We start from the raw sequence: 13,443 nt of genomic DNA, 5'->3' as shown, positions 1-13,443 counted from the left end.
AACAACCACTTATTTGAAATAATCTCTAAATATTATTTCAAACTTTTTAAACAAAATCTATGGTTCATTCCTCGAGTTCTCTAGAATTATGTAGCATGTTTGGCCAAACTTCTTTTGAGGCAAAAGTATTTTTATTTCGTCACAAGTATTTTTTTTTTTCCTAAAATTAAAGTGTTTGGCTAAGTTTTGAAAGGAAAAAAGTGCTTTTAAGGAGAATCAAAAACAGTTTTTGAGAAGCTGAAAAAAGTAGCTTCTCTCCGAAAATAGTTTTAAAAAAAATACACTTAGAAGTACTTTTTACAAGTTTGGCCAAATATCAATTGTTACTCAAAAAAACTTTTTAAATTAAATAATCAAACACAAATTATTTCTCACCAAAAATATTTTTTTTGAAAAGACCTTTTAAGAGGTACACTTTTCAAAATAAGCTGATTTTAAAAGCTTGGCCAACCAATTTGCTTTCCTCGAATAATCTGGAATCAACAGACGAGTCTACCCTATTTACTCCCTCCATCCGATTTATGAATAAACTCTTTTGCGAGTTTAAAAGAAAATGATTTGAACGAATGATTGTAATAGTTTATAGTAGATAATATATAAGTTAGAAGTTTAGGAAATATGAAAGAATAAAAATAGTAGCGTCATCTTAATTTGCCTTTTAGAAATTGGTGGAGTTGCCATTTTAAGAAACTTAATTACTTAAAACATTATCACTGCCCCTTGAGAGTCCGAACAGACGTCTTCTTTTTTTTTTTTTTGGTAAGAAAGATGAACAGACGTCTTCTTTATATTGTCTAAATACTAAAAAAATGGAGTATTGATATTGGATGGCTCGAAAATTTTCAGATTACTTGGTTTCAAAAGGTATCTACTACTAGTAATATTAGAAAAAGAAAAATAAAGATACCAAAGAAAATTAATTGTTAATTAGTTTTAAATCACTAGCTAAATCAAGCAGACAAATATGAAACAAAAAAATTCACTTTTAAAAAAATCTGAATTAATTTGATAGATTCAGTTGCAATATACTCACTATTGTAAGTTCAATCATGCACCTAAGTACAGATTTAGTATAAGTAAAGGGTCGGATCTCGTCAAATGTCAATTTAACATTATTCACAAGTTCACCTCTCTAAAAAATAAAAAAAAAATAAAAACAAAAAAAAAAAACCTTAAAACAATCTGATTTTGAACTGACAAGGGAAGCTATTACTAAAAAGAAACAAAAAGAACAAAAGAGAATTAGTACATTACTTCTAGCCTGATTGGCCGAGCTTATTTTTGGGCCAAAAGTATTTTTTTTTGTCAAAAGTATTTTTGGCCAAAAATTGAGGTGTTTGGCCAAGCTTTTGGAAGGAAAAAAAGTGCTTTTTGAGAAGAAGCAGAAACAGTTTTTGGGAATCAGAAAAAATAGCTTCTCTCCAAAAGCACTTTTCTGAGAAGCACTTTTGAGAAAAATATACTTAGAAACAGTTTTCAAAGGCTTGGCAAAACACTAATTACTATTCAAAAGTGCTTTTCAAATTAATTAGCCAAACATAAACTGCTTCTCACCAAAAGTACTTTTTAAAAAAGTATTTTTGAGAAAAGCACTTCTCAAAATAAGCTTATTTTAGAAGCTTGGCCAAACAGGATTCAAAATAATGAGTTGAATAATAAAAGGATTCAAAATAATTTAAAAACTTAAGCGAGACGAATTCATAATTTATAAACATAAATTTTAAAAGATACTATGAAACTGTAAAATACACTTACGACTTGTTTGGATGGTTGTTACATATTGTATTGTATTGTATTGTTACTTTAAATATAATATTTATTTTGATTGTTACTTATTTTATAGTATCGTATCGTTAAATTCATTGTTACGTAATGATGAAAAGTGTCACTTTATGTAACAACCTATTTGGCGTGGTCGCATTATAACTTTATTTTTTCTTTTCATCTTGTCCTTCCTTATTATTAAATAATCTTATTTTATCATTTACCCTACCTATTTATATAAATATTTTACCTCGTAACCTTATTTTTTATTGTAAAATTGCAAATTTATTTTTTCATATTATTAGTATATGATATCATGAAACGACGACAAATAATACAACAACAACAACAAAAACATACCCAGTGTAGTCTCACAAGTGGGGTCTGGGATGATAGAGTGTATGCAGACCTTACCCCTGCCTTTAAAAAGACAGAGAAGCTATTTCCAGAAGACCTTCGGCTCAGGAAGGGGGAGGGGAGGGGCAATAACAAAATATTTCTGAAAAGAATGGCATCGCCCGGACTCGAATCGGAGACCTTCAGTGTGTTAGACGGCGATAAATAATATAATTTATCTAAATAATATATATATATATATATATATATAAATATATATATATAACTAACCATCCAAACAATATGTTAAAAGTTTCAAGACTTCATGGGAATGCTTTCTAGTTTTTTTATTCATTTTACTTTTTTGTTTATATTATTATTAAGTAATAATAGTTGCTGACTCGTCCATCCTTATCCTTTCCAGTTACATGCTCTTAGTTGCATATTTCAATTGTTATAATTATTATACAAAAAATGAAACGTTCATTGATACTATCTGAATTGGATTATATTATATTATTATAGAAAGAGAGGAAAAAAGATACGTATTCGCAACCAATGATGAAGAGCAATTGGATTCCCAAGATTCAGTAGGGTAGCAAAAGGTGAGTCATGTCATGTGTAAATATCTGAATTTGTAGGACCACTGTTTCTGGCACTTTGTCCTATAACCCATCTGCTTTATAAGTGGCACAAATTTATGGCAAATCTATGGTCCTCCATGCAGATGGTAAATTGCTTCTGTAGTCCTTATGTTTGCTTAAAATGTAATTATACCCTTTTATTTGAAAATATTTTATAGTTATAGTACAAAGATACCCAAACTTAAACTACATCCTTACACTTTCTTTGTGAACAAAAAACATCCTTGAACTATTCATAAATTAACAACTTTCATCACTCCCTTTAACATCTTTGAAGAAACTAAGGGCTCGTTTGGTATGAGGGATAAGGGATAAGGGATAAGTAATTCCGAGATTAAATTTGAAATAAGTTTATCCTATTTTTGGTTGGGATAAAATCGTGGTATAACTAATTTCGGGATTAGTTATCCCAAGATTGCAGTATTTTTTATCCCTATGGGTGGGTGAGATACTAATCTGATCCTTGGATAATTAATCATGGGATAATTTGTTTTCCAAACAAACGACCCCTAACATTTCCCGTCAAAGTTTGAGTTATAATTTAGGGATATTTTCTGCCGAAAACTCCATGTTTATAGTTGTGGACAAAAGTTTTGGTAGGATAATTAAACTTTAGGTATTATTCATTTACTAATTACTTTATAAAAACGTGGTACTCTGACTATCTGATATGAATTGTATCAATTGCACAACTGCGAGAGTAGTACATAGAGCTTGAGTAGTAGTACGAGAATAAGTAGTAGTTAAGTCAGTTTATAGTTTGAGAGTTAGCAGTTTAGTCCCTAGAGTATTTTCATTTTGGCCCAGTTAGTATTATATTTCTTTAACTTTAGTCTCCATCTCAGTAACGTTATATGTATTGCACTTTACCCATTTGAGGATTATGAATGAGAATACTAGTTCCTTTCTCTTCTCTCTTAGATTGCTAGCTTAGATCTCATTATTTTCTTTGCAAGTTCACAGATTATATCACTATCATGCATTCAAGTAACTAATCTAAGTTGAAGTAACTAAAAGATGATAGGAACGAAGGTAACAACATTCTAATCCATTTACTTAGGTTGCATCAATACGTTATCAAATTGAACTCTTCTAGTAAAAGTAACTACTGAAAATAGGGCCTATGGCAACACTATTTTCAGCAACGGTTGTGAAACCGTTACTATAGACTGTATATCGCAACGATTGTAACCGTTGCATAAGGTTTTGCTATCACCACACTTTAGCACTGAAGTCGTTGCATTAGTGTCGAAACCGTTGCAGTATAGTGACTTTTTGCAACGGCTTTTGTAATTGTTGCAATAAACGCGGCCCTCCTACAATTGTGACACTACTTTCCTCGACTAACCTCACCGCTGAGAACCGTCTACCACCATCAAAACCAAAAGCGATGGCCGCCCAACTTCAATAATTTCACCACACTTACTGTCAGACTCATGCAATCTATCCTAAAGCCATCAATTCATCCCGCGAAATCGTCGTCGGTAGATATATTTGAGGATTCTTCGCTAGAAATCGGTGGCTGAGGGAGAACAAGAGGAAGTTATAAATTTTTAGGGTTTCTTCCTTAATCATCTTTTTAGCTTATTAATTTCTTGTTGAATCCATTATTTTCTTTCAATTGAAGCTTTGAATCTAAATTGGGGATCTCTTAAGGTTTCTTATATTGTAATTCCTTCCCTTTGCTCTTGATTTTTTAAAGAAAATAGAATATTTCTATCTAATTTTCGTTTATATCCTTATAGTTGTTTGTAAGAAGGATGCACTGATTATGTTTTCTGTGTTGTTCATAGTTATAATTTTGGCCCAATTACAAGTCCCAGCTCAGGTTTTGCTTTGCCTCTCGCCTTTGGTGGTTTACTAGGGCTGCTATATCTATGCTTGAGCAGGTACAATTTGGTCTGCACTCTAAAAATAGTTTGAATTTTTATACTATGAAAACAACTACTTATCTTTTGGTAGTGGCCGTCTTTTGCTTTATAATATTCATGTGAGGACTTTGTGTCTCTATAAATTTGTTGCTTTGATCTAACAGTTGTTGAAATATTTTTTTTCTTTAGTTCCTCTGTTTTGCTTAGGCATTAAAGTTTTTTCTTTTTAAATATCATGTATTAGCTTGTGTGTGTGTGTGTACACACACACACTTGAAGATTGTATACCTTGTAATGCTTAGTGAATAATAATCAAACTGTAATCATATTTTTGGCTATTTCCTTCAATATATTTCTAGTATTGATTACATGGTGTCAGTCTGTTGTGACTAGAAAAGTTCAAGAAACTAAACTTTAAAATTAAAAAACATATCTAATGCTTTTGTTCGTTGTAATACTTTGGTATTGTTCAATATTCAATATTTCTTTATTTTCATTTGTTTGTACCTTTATGTTGTCTATGCTCCAAGGTTTAGACCTATCGTGACATCTGTTTTAATGACATGTTACTTGATAAAGAGCTAATACCAATGCTAGTATCTTGTAGCAATCTGAATGGATGAAAGTAAGTTATTGCAACAGGTTGACCAGTTTAGCTGTTTCATCGGCCAAGTGTTAGACATAGTTGATGTAATACACTTTTGTGGGATTGAGGCACAAACTATTTGTATTATGAAGAACTATATATTATTTCTGGAGATTGTTTTCTCAATGTAGTCGGAGATTGCTGTTTTATCCTGTAGAAGAATAGAAAATATTTAACTACTGGAGGTCCCTCTTCATCTATTTTTATTGTGAAGAACAAAATATATTTTCTGAAAGCGAAAACGACAATTTGATCTTGTTTGTCAATTTCTTAATTTATGTTTAGTTGTTATGGTTTAATAGAATTTGAAGATTGCGTACCTTGAAATGATTTCGATCTTAAACCGTTTTCTTGGAATTTGTGGAGTGAACATCTTAAAACTGTAGTTTCGATCTTAATAGCAACCTCTTAAATTTATGAGTGCATTTGTGGATGCAGGGAAGTGAATTAGTTGTCGAAAAGGTTCCCTTTCTCCAAATTTTTTCTTAACTAAGTTAGATATAAGGTTGAATAGCTTTCACCGTGATGTAATTTACTTATAATATTTTCATTTGCATGTAACTCCGTTGGCTGCCTGTAGCAATTGCTAATTCAATCGTTATATTTTCATTTTGTTAGGTTTGCAATTGGCTTTATCTCCTACTATGGCCTTCTTGAAGGTATACCCATTTTCTTAATCTTCTTGCCGTTTTATTCCTTTACATTTCTTTTTCCACTTATGCGAGTTTGAAATAAAGACTTAGGTGGTGATCATTGTTGAAGGTGATTGTTAAGCCTTCAAACATCTATGAAAGTGGTAAAATTAGCTAAATTATTATCTTGCTTTGACATCTTGATGTGTTTGGTCATATTGTTACGTTCCTTGTACTACCACAAGTTTTCTTCCAATCTAAGATAATACAAAGTTCATCTCTATTTGGACTTTGCCTAAATTCCTTGAAACTCTTCTTTATCATAGTTGGTACTTGTGATGAGGGCGTACAATGCAGTTAACACGCTCTTGAATTATTCTCTGACAGTTCTTTTTGCAGTCTTTTTCTTGATGTCACAACTATAGTTTTTAGTTTCTAATTTTATCTTTACCTTTCTTTTGACTGGGCATTCAACTATGTCAAAATTTCAGTTTGGATTGTTAGTAGTATGTACTTCAACATTTAGACGATTATGCTTCCAAGTGAATAATAAATTATATTGAAAAATTGAGCTTCTTGTTAGTACTTTTTCAGGTGAAAAACTTTGAACTTAACTCCATTTATCAATATAGCAGTTTAAATATTTCTGGAGTGGACTGGTCAATTGGATGATGGACCATAGGTTAGAAAAAGCTGTCAAATTATGTGGCCTTCTGTGCGTGTAGAAATTCACCATTATCTTGTTATAGCAAATCATTCTATGGTATATGACTTATGCTTCGGTAGTTTTATACCTCTCTCCATCATTGCAAGTAACAATTAGAGAAGAAAACTTAAGCACAATTTGCATAATGAATTCTTTTGTTGCATAAAATAATTAATGCTTGGTTGAGTACTTGAACTATTCCCTATTCCACAATAGCAATGCTTATCTAGGACCTCACTATTTTATATCTTAGCTTTCAGCTTACTTTATTGTTTGACTTTTTTTAATTAATTATATGTAATTCCTAATCTGACAAATATTGATTTTTTTTAATTTATGGTTTTATAGGTGAAGCAAATGAACAAGGGTAGATGAAAGGTGTGAAGATCTTACTCAAGAGTATTGGTTGATTGTTGTTAAACTTTTAGATGTTCTAGAATCTTTTATTTTAGAAACTTTTGCCAACTTATGTATTAACTCTTGAATTGCCAAACGACATTGTATATTTAGCTTTTATATATGGATAATACTAGTTGGATATTTTAGATATAATTTTATATATTGATGAGGAGTTTCCTTTTGAGATTTATATAAATTTTAATGTATTACATAATTTATTATATAGGTAAATAATTATGGTATAAAACCACCAAACCGTTGCAATAACTTGTAGTGACCGTTGCACTAGCTCATAATAATTGTTGCAATAGCCTCAACAATCAATGCATAAAACAATATTGCAACGGTTTTGAAGCGTTCTAGTTGACAAGGCAACCGTTGCGATAGATCTGGCTATGGCAACATTTTGTAAACGTTGCAATAGACATGCTTATGGCAACAGTTTCAGAACCGTTACGAGAAACCGTTGCAATAGACCTATTGGCACGCACTTTGATGAGACGGTCCCCTAACCGTTCCAATAGGTCTATTGCAACGGTTTTGCTAGCTATTGCAACGGTTGTGGAGGCGTTGCTATACGTCTATTTTCTAGTATATAGTTCCTAAAAAGTCCAAGACAAAGAGATTAACAACATAAAATGAGTGATTATGGTAACATTGAATGTCCCGTGTGATTAATAGAAGTAAGAAGGTAATATTGAATCCACATTTTGCTAAAATATATATTAATTCTTTTTGTAATAAAACTTTTTATTATCAAATAAAAATGTACCGCTCAAGAAAAAATAAAATAAAAAGAATGTTAAAGCAAGAATAGTCCAGTTTTCTGTCACGACCCAAAATCTCACATGTCGTGATGACGCCTATCTCAATACTAGGCAAGCCAACAATCTAAATAAACCACCATATCTTTTAAGTTTGAAAACAAAATAATTAAATCCGGTGTCACTAGGTACATGGGCATCTAATATGAATACAAAGTACGACTGATAAAATCATTGTCTGAAAATATAGAACAGTACAATAATTAAACAGGAAGGGAATCAAGTCTGCAGACGTCAAGCAGCTACCTTGATAGTCCCCAACAGAATTAACTTTGAAATCTAGCAGCTGCCGTATCCGGGAGCACCTGGATCTACACACGAAGTGCATAGTGTAGTATGAGTACAACTAACTCAATAAGTAACAAGACTAACCTCTGGGCTGAAAGCAATGATGAGCTCCGCAGGTACAGTCCAGTATAAATAATGGTATAGAAATGTAGGCATGCTTTCAAGTTCAACAGTTAAACTCAGTACAAGTGAAATTGATAAATACTGCATGATATGAGGAATACGACATCTCACTAGAAAGACCTCAAGTAAATACTAGTCACCAATTATTCGGTCACCCGATACTGTTTATGGACAATCCAGCCCAGGGGTGTTCCAACCCGTATATATACACACATCGACTGACAGTCAGTTACTCAGTACCGTATAAGGCCAATCTAGCCCTGGGGTAATTTATCCCTAAATATAAATGATACGGACAAGATCCATATCCAAGTAAATTTATTACAATATAAATAAGTAAGGCAAGTCCATGCCATGAAAAAATCCATCCCGAATATATATATATATATATATATATATATATATATATATATATATATATATATATAATCATCGTAAGTAAGGCAAGTCCATGCCCTGGGAAGTCCATCCCGAATATATATAATCATCTACGCTCACTAGGGGTGTGTACAGATTCCGGTGGGGCTCCTTCAACCCAAGCATGATATAAAGCCTATATGGCCTACTGCAAGCGGGCAGTCCCGATCCGTATAATAACAAAACCTATAAGGCATGCTGCAAACGGGCGCCCCGATCCATAAAATAGTAAAGCTTATAAGGCCTGCTGCAAGCGGGCAACCTCGATCCATATAATAATAATAATGTATAAAGCCATTATGGCTTGCTGCGTCGCGCAGCTCAATCCCATAAATATCCTCACAATGGACAAATATTACTGAGTGTGAAATGTATATTTTTGAACAATTAATTCAACATCAACACGACCCCATGGGTCCCAAAATATTGGCACGTAGCCTAAACATAATCTTTAATAGGTGCCTCAGCTCAATTTCTCTAACACGTGGAGAATGTTCATATAATAACATGATTCATTAATCTTACAACTGCACAAGATTTATTCAAGACACAATTTATATGGTGCACATCCACATACTCGTCACTTATAGTGTGCGTCACCTCCAAATAATTTATATCATATCAAATTCGGGGATTCATACCCTTAGAACCAAGTTTAGAAGTGTTACTTATCTCAAACCGTGTAATTCTTTACTCCGTTATGCCTTTGCCTTGTGAATTGGCATCCAAACGCCTCGAATCTAGCCACAATCAATTTGATTCAGTCAATAAAATTTATTGGAATTAATTCCATAAGAAAATACTAATTATTTCATAAAAATCCGAAATTTAGCTCAAAAATTGTCCGTGGGGCCCACGTATCGGAACCCGATAAAAAATACAAAATCCGAACACGCATGCCGATACGAGTTCAACCATACCAATTTTATCAAATTCCGATAACAACTCGACCTCCAAATATTAAATTTTTGTTTTTGAAAGATTTTGCAAAAATCTTGATTTCTTCCATTTAAATCCGAAATAAATGATGAATATAACCATATAATCATGAAGTATAAGCACTTTCAGATATAGAACACTTACCCCAATCCATATGGTGAAAATTACCTCAAAAATCGCTTCAATCCGAGCTCCATAGCTCCAAATATGTTAAAAATGGCTGAAACCTCGAAATATAGCTACTGCCCAGGTATTTACCATTCGCGATCGCGAAACACAACTTTTCTCAGCCCAAATATTTCCTTTCGCGATCGCGGACAATGCTTCGCGATCGCGAAGAATAAGTGCCCACCTCTTCCAGACAACCTCTAGTATAATGGTCATAACTGTTTGTACATAACTCCAAATTACAATTGGTTTAACCTTATAAAATTTAGACACCAAGGGCTATAACTTTTATTTGTTGCTCATCTCCCAATTCCTTATAAATTGCGAGATATAAGCTTCCAAAGTCAGCCCTGTGCAACAGAGATTTCCAAACTCTTCCCAGATAGCCTATAGTGTATCTATCATAACTTTTTTTACATAACTCCAAATGACAAATGGTTTAACTTTCTGAAAACTAGACATAAAGGTCTACAACTTTTATTTTTATATCATTTCCAAATTCCTTATAGATTACGAGATATAAGCTTCCAAAGTCAGGTCAATGCAGCAGGATTTTCCTCTACGCGATCGCGAAAAGGCTTCCGCGATCGCGATTCACAGTGCCCAAACAACAAAATTGCTCTTCGCGATCGCGACCATTTGTCCGCGATCGCGATGCATACCTCTGTGGCCAAAAAATATCAACTAAGAATGGCCTAGAAATGGTCCGAAACCACCCCAAAACTCACCCGAGCCCCTCGGGACCTCAACCAAATATACCAACAAGTCCTAAAACATCATACGAACTTAGTCGAAACCTCAAATCACATCAAACAATGCTAAAACTATGAATCATGCCCCAATTCGAGCTTAATGAAACTAAAAAAATTCTAACTTTTACATTCGATGTCGAAACCTATCGAATCAAGTCTGATTGACCTTAAATTTTGCACACAAGTCATAATTAACATAACGAAGCTATTCCAATTTCCAAAATCGGATTCCGACCCAGATATCAAAAATTCAACTCCCCGGTCAATCTTCCCTAAAATTCATCTTTTGCCATTTCAAGCCTAATTCTACTACATGCCTCCAAATAATTTTTCGGACACGCTTCTAAGTCCAAAATTACCATACAGAGCTATTGGAATCATCAAAATTCAAATTCGAGGTCCTTTACACATAAGTCCACATCTTGTCAACTTTTCTAACTTAAAATTTTTAATTATGAGACTAAGTGTCTTATTTCACTACAAATTCCCTCCGAACCCGAACCAACTACCCCGGTAAGTCTTAAAACGACTGTAAAGCATAAATTGAGCAGTAAATGGGGGAACGGGGCTGTAATACTTAAAACGACCGGCCGGGTCGCTACATCTTCAGCTCTCTATCTATCATGTTATACTGACAAGGCTACTCTCCTCAGCAATCACAATCAGTTTTATCTATTGCTTAAGGGTAGAAGTTCAGGCTACTCAGATTCCTTGACAAGTGTGGTTTCATGCCTCTTATATAAAATATTTTCTGCACTATCAACTTGATGATGCTCCCTTGCTTGTTTGAAATATGTTTTGGTTCCTTTTCTGCCAAATGTAGTAAATACAGCTGCAAATGACATTTTATAAATTTGAGTATTGCTATTGTTGTCAATAAAATTAGCTAAAGCTCAAGACAACTCCTCATTCCATCATATTGGTTGCCTGGAGATATATTACCATTGCAAAATTCTGCCGAATCCCAACAGATATTACACTTATTGAAAGAACATATTATTGGATTAAAACGGCCCAAAGATACTCTTAATATAGTGTGATATCACGATTTTCCTCAAAAAGCCTCACGCCATTAAGAGATCCTCACACCTTATATATAGACTCCCAATCTTTTCAGCTACTAATGTGGGACTTCTTTCACACACTCAACAATCTCCCCCTCGAACTAAGTTTCACGTGGCCCACTACCACGATACACGGGTCTCCCCCTCGAACAAAGTTCCACGTGGCCGATTACCACGATCCACGTGTCAATTTCCGAAATTCACTGTGTGCTGCCCACATTGTTAGAATATTTGTGGCAAGCGAAGAGCACAACTAGCTTCTTCTTGTGTGCACGTATTCAAGCTTGTAAGGGAAAGTAATACTCGTCCCGCTGAATCTTGGCTCTGATACTAGTTGTTTTGGGCTAAAATGGCCCAAAGATACTCTTAACATGGTGTGATATTATCTGCTTTGGGCCAAGCCCGCACGATTTTTCTCAAAAGGCCTCATACTATTAAGAGATCCCTACACTTTATATAGGCTTTCAATCTTTTCAGCTACCAATGTAGGACTTTTTCACTAGCCCAACATATATGTGATACACTCTCAGCTTCTAAGTTACACGGAGGGCAAGTTGAGTTAGATATTATGCACCCATTGCATCAATATGTCCTTACTGTACAATCTCCCATAAACAGCTAGTCTTAGGATAAAAATTTGTTTTTAACTTCTGAGAAAAGTTCTTGATAGAACATTGAACAATAATGAGCAAATCTTTCATAACTAGCCCAGCTTGTGTAATATATATACATGTCACTTGATTAACTTCTCTATAAACGTGGCAGATCATTCAAAAGAGACTTGCAATGGTATGAGTATGAGTATTTTCGTTCATTAGTATATGGAGGACTACCTATGAGTTGATGGTGATTTTCAATGAGATTAGGATGATTTTCTTTTTCTTTGAAGAATGACCATAAGTTTAATTTTTGTATCTTATAGAGTTGATTAGGTTTGTGAAAAAAACTAAGACCCAATCTCTTTTGCTATATTTAAAAACGTCTCATGTTCTTCCTATCTATTAGTTTGAGTGCTCGTATGGATTACTAACGAATTTGGTTCTTTACCGTGTTCCTTAAGCGTAAAGTAAACAAGTAATAAAATGAACACAACAATTTAAAATGTATCGATCACAAGACTGTAATTAAATACTCTCTAGTACTCCTACCACTCCTATTTGATTCACAAGTTACTCTAACTTGTAAAGCAAAATACCCACTCTAACTCACTAATTATTTATGACACTTGATTACAACTCAATTTTCTAAAACACATTCATCGGACTGACTCAGGAAGAATACAAGGCAAGTACTCAACACAAGTAAACGACTAATGATTCTTTAGTTGATGTGTAAAAGGATAGTTCAGAAGTCCAAAGTCGATCCTATTTAAAACTCAGCTTGAGATCTTCTAGGAGTCCTATTCATAGTCAGCTTCCTCTTTGATAGGACTCCTATTGTTCCAAGGATTTCACAAGCTTTGGGACTTTTGTCTATGACTGAATTATCTGTATCTTCTTGAGCAACGACCCTTATCACTTATAGCAGTCATCTTCTACCAAACTCGGACCTGGGTAACTTTGAGATAAAGTTACTATCTTGTACAGACGTACAAGTATCAATCATGAGGAACTGATTCTTTCTCTTGAGGAGCTGGTTCTTCAGAACAGTTAAGCAGCTACGTTGAGGATCTGGTTCTTTGAATATTTATTTATACTTTTTAAATCATCAAAACTTCACTACTCAGCAAATTCCCCCTTTTTGATGATGACAAACTTTGTACACAACAGAACTAGGTAATCACATCAAAGAACTAGATAATCACAACAAATACTATTGACAAACATGTATGTTCACAGCCCACAACCTTCCAACCTTATCTTCCTCCTTT

At 33.7% G+C, this 13,443-nt stretch overlaps 1 long non-coding RNA gene across 2 annotated transcripts; it reads left to right on the top strand.

Moving 5' to 3' along the window:
- The first annotated feature begins 3,828 nt into the window (after positions 1-3,828).
- LOC104109038 (uncharacterized) lies at positions 3,829-7,182 on the top strand. Of its 2 annotated transcripts, none has more exons than XR_004510193.2 (4): positions 3,829-4,412; positions 4,538-4,633; positions 5,880-5,920; positions 6,948-7,182. It is a non-coding gene; the product is annotated as an uncharacterized lncRNA (long non-coding RNA). The 2 variants fall into 2 exon arrangements; XR_689140.4 differs by having other exon boundaries at positions 3,840-4,302.
- Positions 7,183-13,443: the final 6,261 nt, after the last annotated feature.

This window comes from Nicotiana tomentosiformis, chromosome 4, assembly GCF_000390325.3.
Source record: "Nicotiana tomentosiformis chromosome 4, ASM39032v3, whole genome shotgun sequence".
Taxonomy (NCBI): domain Eukaryota; kingdom Viridiplantae; phylum Streptophyta; class Magnoliopsida; order Solanales; family Solanaceae; genus Nicotiana; species Nicotiana tomentosiformis.
This window is presented reverse-complemented; position numbering and strand designations above follow the sequence as displayed.